Source organism: Peromyscus californicus, unplaced genomic scaffold (genome assembly GCF_007827085.1).
Source record: "Peromyscus californicus insignis strain IS unplaced genomic scaffold, ASM782708v3 Scaffold_12__1_contigs__length_115047231, whole genome shotgun sequence".
Lineage (NCBI taxonomy): Eukaryota > Metazoa > Chordata > Mammalia > Rodentia > Cricetidae > Peromyscus > Peromyscus californicus.
Genome location: NW_026294413.1, coordinates 57,274,798 through 57,280,797, shown reverse-complemented (window position 1 = coordinate 57,280,797; position 6,000 = coordinate 57,274,798).

The window sequence follows — 6,000 nt, the reverse complement described above, 5'->3', positions numbered from 1 at the left end:
AATACTAAGTTCTTACATAGCTGCTCTAGGCTGGAGTTTCCTGTCTCTAACCACCTGGTGAATCCACGCTCCTTCCTCCACTCAGAAGACAGTCAATGGTCTCTTTTATCATCCTCTGCTGGGGATGTCTTTCCATATGCTGTGAATGTGTGTTGCCCTGATTTGGTTGATAAATAAAGTGCTGATTGGCCAGTAGCCAGGCAGGAAGTATAGAATAGGCGGGATAAGCAAAGAGGAGAATTCTGGGAACAGGAAGGCTGAGTCAGGAGTTGTCAGCCAGACACAGAGGAAGCAAGATGTGAAGACAAACTGAGAAAAGGTACCAAGCCATGTGGCTAAACATAAATAAGAATTATGCGTTAATTTAAGTGTAAGAACTAGTCAATAGTTATCCTGAGCTAATGGCCAAGCAGTTTTGATTAATATAAGCCTCTGTGTGTTTACTTGGGTTCAAGCGACTGCAGGACTGGCAGATGAGAGAGATTTGTCCTGGCCATGGGCCAGGTGGGGCACAGAAAAACTTCAGCTACATCCTCCCCTTTGTTGAGGTATACCTGGCAAATAAATTTGTGTCAGCTTAAAGCACTCAGTGTGGTGAATGGATACCTATATATCATCAAGGGACAATTACAACCATTGATTAGCAAATCCCTTCCTTCAGGTACCATATTCATTTTGTTGATGTGAACTCTTAAGATCAACTCTCACCTTAAACACCACAGGTATCCCTGTCTGTAACCACCTCACTGATCTTTCCGTTCTCAGCACTTTCTTTCCATGGGCCCACAATGCCTCACCCTTGAATCGCAACCCCATGAGCCACACAGTGTGTTTGTTCCCTTGTGACCCAGGTGCTACTGCTTACCTTTGGTATGGAAAGAAGAGTACACATCTCATTTCAGGATGACACGATAGTCCCTGCCAACACTTTTGTTGCTTTGGGGCAATACTCTCCTTTTAATATTAGACATAGATGTATGTAGTGATATGGACATGTAAATATAGACATACTACATTATAACCTAGTGCTTGGTTATTTCAAAATCATAGAGCAGGCTGGAGAGATGGCCCAGAGGTTAAGAGCACTGGCTGCTCTTCCAGAGGTCCTGAGTTCAATTCCCAACAACCACATGGTGGTTCACAACCATCTGTAGTGAGTTCTGGTGCCCTCTTCTGGTGGGCAGGCATACATGTAGGCAAAACACTGTATACATAATAAATAAATAAATCTTAAAAAATTCTTTAAAAATCATAGAGCTTATCAATCAATAATGAAGGCTACTCATGAGTTTGGAAAGTTTTGACGATTATGTCAACACACATACTCCGTCCCACAATCAAGACTTGTCCCACTTTCCATCTTCCCTAATGTCCCTCCTTCCCTTTCTGCCCCTTCTGCCCCTCTCAGGCCACTATTCAGCTCTTGCCCAAGTCTGGTGGCCCCTGATGACCTTCTCATCACTACGGATGGAACTTCATCTCCAAGACCAGTGGTTCTCAACCTTCCTAACACTATGATCCTTTAATACACTTCCTCATGTTATGGTGATGCACAACCATAAAAATGATTTTTGTTGCTGCTACTTCATAACTGTAATCTTGCTACTGTTATGAATCTGTTCTCCAATGGTGTCAAAGATGACGGGACCACAGGTTGAGAATCACTGTCCTAGACACTCACAGAAATGGAATTATACTCTACAATTCCATTTTTAAAGGAAAACAACCTGGACACACTGATGCATGGCCTTCCTGATCATAGTCCCATTGGATCATAATCACGTGTCTCTTCTCTCGTCACATCTCTAACACACCTGTCTTTGGTTTTCTGTTAATGCCTGCTTTATTTTGCTAGCATATGAAAATGCCATCAGCTTTCTGCATGTTGACATTTCTGGTTTCCTTTGGCTTTTGGATACAAATAGTTTTTTCATAAGCAAATGCATCTTTAAGATGATCATCATTGCTCTAAAATGGTTCTGCACCCCTCGTACAGAGTTCAAAGATCCCTTAGGGACAGACCCTAAACTGCTCAGGAAGATGGATAAAGACTGAAGTGGCTCTTCAGCAACCACTATGAGGGGTTGTATATATTTTTTCCTGCATGCTTACTTACAGTCTACTTTCATGGTCTTCGGGTTCTTATTATCTGTAAACCTTTAGTCTAGCAGGGGTGTTCAACCTTTTGACATTGCATTGTGATGTTGTCATCTGTGAATGTCTTGGGCCACATTCATAGCTATCTTGGGATGCACATAGTTCATGGGCCCTGGGTTGTGCACACCTGCCAGGGAGGGGTTCAAGTCAGCCTCTCACCTGCTGGTCTCCCTGAGATTCTGAGCAAGCCAAGGAAGAAATGTATCAAGATTACCCCAGACATGACTCCAGCTCATGAGTTTCAGAACATTCCCCTCAAAGAGAAGCATACAACACATAGAAATGGATGGCTGAGGGGGGCGATGCTCACGTCTCACTTCCAACCACATGTAAGTTGCCAGCTCTGGCATTTCTCAGGATGCCATCCTCTGGTGACTCTGCAGTGGGCCAAAGGCAACCCTTCCTTTAGGCAGCAGACACACTGAAGCCACCACTCTCCTGTGCACCTCTTTTCTTCCATTTGGTCCAGCTAACCTCAAGTGATGTGCCACTGCAGTGGCCTTTTGTTCAATGACATTTTGGTAATGAGCACTGTATTGTTTTATTCTAAGTTGCTAACCCTGATGGAATACACACATGGGAATTCAGTAATTCTTTATTACACACACACACACAAACACACACACACACACACACACACACACACACACATCCTCTCAGAGTCACACATCTTGTGACCAAGATCCTGAGCACCATACATATACTTGTTCTAAACTGGGCTGGGCAGATTCTCTTACCTGGAAATTTTGGAATGGGAATAGAGAGGGGCTAGTCTGTGACTCTGTCATCAAGAAATATGGGATGGGTGTGCTGAAAGACACACACACACACACACACACACACACACAGAGAGAGAGAGAGAGAGAGAGAGAGAGAGAGAGAGAGAGAGAGAGAGAGCCATAGAGATAGAAGGAAACGGCCTTTTAAATACAGTTACAGAATGGGGGTCAATGCAGAATGGGGAGGGCTCACACAGCAAGAGACTGAGAAGGGAGGGGGGAGGTAGATTTCCAGGTTCTGTTCTGTGACACTCCTCTAAACTTAGTGAATTTCTTGTTTTGGTTTCCGGGGGTTTGGAGAAGCTTCTGCTTCACCTATAGCAAAATGAATTCTGAATAAGCAGCAGCCTGCCCTCAGGAAATCAAGCCGTGCGTGACCTCACAGCTGGCCAGTCAGGGGTGTGGGGACAACAGGATTCCACCAAGCTGGGAAGGGGAGATGGCTGCCAGTGCAGAGCAGCTGGGGGTAGCTGGTGCAAGGGGCATCAGCTGAGTTTTCAAACTTAGGCTATTCTGCTTCTGAGTCAGGGAAGTCAGGTTCTGCTGGAGCCTCCCTGGGGCTCCAGCAAGGTACACAAGAGAGATACCCAGTCTGAGGCTGACAGGCTAATGTGGATGAAGAAATCAGGTCGGTTATGCAAGCCTGCTCCTGATGCCTCTCCTGCTGGAGATATAGGATGAGGGGACCACTCAGAGTCTCCTCTGGAAGTTAATCACAGGACCGGCTGAGCTGCAGCAGTGACGCCCTGCAGCAACCTACATCGAGAACTAAATTTGGCACACCACTTATGAAACAGTGAGGTTCTGGCAATTGGAACAAGGACATAGGGGCAGGGCCAGGGGAGCTGGGGAACCCTGTGCCTTCCCAGTTGCTCCCCAGTTCACCTTTGGTGCTGCAGGAGGGTGGGATGCCTCCTGCCACCCAGCCAAGAAGCACAGTTCAAGGCTCAGCTTGGGATGCTCCATATCACTAACAAGATTGGCGTGGAATTTCTCCACTGCTGCCCCGGGGCAAAACACATTATGCAGACATGGATCCAGCCCTCTGGCTTCTGTCAAAACACTTGACACCCACAAACACAGCTTAAACAACTATGGAGAGCTACCTTTCCGCTAAGGTGGCCTCCCTAGGTTAAACTGATGGACTGTCAATTAAGATTTTTCTAGCCATTGTGCTATGAGAAAAAGGTTAGCCCAGAGAACAGGGTTGGTTGGTTTGCTTGCTTGTTTGTTTGTTTTGTTTTGTTTTTTGACTCATATCAATGCCTAGAAGGTAGGCTGAGGCCCCCGGCAAAATGCAGGTCCAAGCCCAGAGGTTGCCAGCTCCCCTCAGAAGGCTCTTGTGAACACAGCCCACTTACTCCCCAATGATCTCCCAGGATGGCCGGGAGGACTGTGGACAAGGAGATATCCTTGCATTAACCCTGGATCATGTAACTGGCTAACCAGGGAAATAGTTCCAGGTACAGCAGGATTCATCACCATGTACTTGGCTCTGTCCGGCGTTGAGCCTGACGTGGTTGGCACTTCCAGTGGGAACAACCTGTGCAATGCTGCCTTGAGGTTCCCTGTAGCCATGCCCAGACCTCTCCCTGCTGTTCTGCGGCAGATCGGCCCCAGGCGGTGGGCCAGGCTGGAGGAGAAGGGGGTCTTTACTTGTGATCACCTCTCCTGGTGGCGTGAATGAGAAATGCCCAACTCCCACAGCCTTGGGTGTTTGAACACTTGGGCCCCAGTTGGTGGCCCTGTTTCGAGAGGTTTAGGAGTTGTCTTGTTGGAAGAAGCATGCCCCTGGGGGCAGACTTTGAGAGTCTCAAGTTTGCTTTCTTGGCTCTTATGCTCAGGGTTCAAGACACGTGCCCTCAGCTCCTTGCTCCCGCTGCCAAGCTCGCTGCTTGCTGCCCTGACTCCCCATCAAGATGGACTCTCACCCTTCTGGAATTATAAATCTAGATGAACTCATTCTTCTGTAAGTTGCTTTGGTTGTGGCATTTTGTCACAGCCACAGAAAAGCAGCCAACAGTCCTCTTCAGTGGGAGCTGAATTGGGCAGGTGTGTCTGTACAGGTGGCCAGACTGTCATGGGGGAGATGTGGACTCCTGGGCTGGGCAGGGCTGGTTGATTTCTTTTTCCTGAGTTTAAATGGGATCCGAGAGCTAGCGAGTGGATTTCGCTCTGTGGTCCAACACGGAGGACATCAGTGCCACAGCAGCCAAGAATGGACGCTCTCTCTCTTAGGCAGCAGAGAGGATGAGGTGCAGCTAGAAGACAGAGTGGCAGCAACTTAGGGGGTGAAGAAGAGAGAGGAGGGGGGCTGAACCATTATTTCTCTCCCCTCCCTCCCTCCCTCCCTCCCTCCCTCCCTCCCTCCCTCCTATGTAGCTAAGGATGACCTTGAACTTCTGATTCTCCTGCCTCCACCTCCCAAGTGCTGGCTGGGATTACAGGCATACCACCAACATGCCCGATGGATGCAGGGCTCAGAGCGTCTCCGAGGACCTCATGCCTGTTCAGCCCACTGAGCCACGTCCCAGCTCCTGCCCGATTTCTGGAATGGATCCCTCTGTTGGTTCTATGAAACGGTCCTGACTCATTTCCTTGCCTTTCCTCTTCGTTCTTTTCTCTTTCTTTAGTAACTTTTAATTCTGAAATACAGATTCGGAAAGAATTTGCAGAGAGAGTACAGAAAGACCCACATTCCCTGCACTCATTTTCAACAATTCCACCACAGGTTTCCCCAGCAGTGTCAACACCAGGAAACTGACATTGGTCTAAGTTCTTCCCGTTTTACCGTCTGCGATGGCTGTCATAACGATTCCCACAATAAAGATGCAAGGCTGCTGGATTCCCTAAAGATTTATTTTTCCGAGATGCCATTCCCAATCCCTGATAACTGCCAATCTCTCCCCAACTTCTGCAATCTTGTCATCTTGTGACTGTCTTATAAGTGGAATCATAGAGTTTGTGACCTTCGGAGATGGCTCTTTTCCTCTCACTCAGAATCATTCCCTAAAGATCCATTCAAGTTGTCCCGACAGTCTATTCATGTTTATTGCTGAGTAGT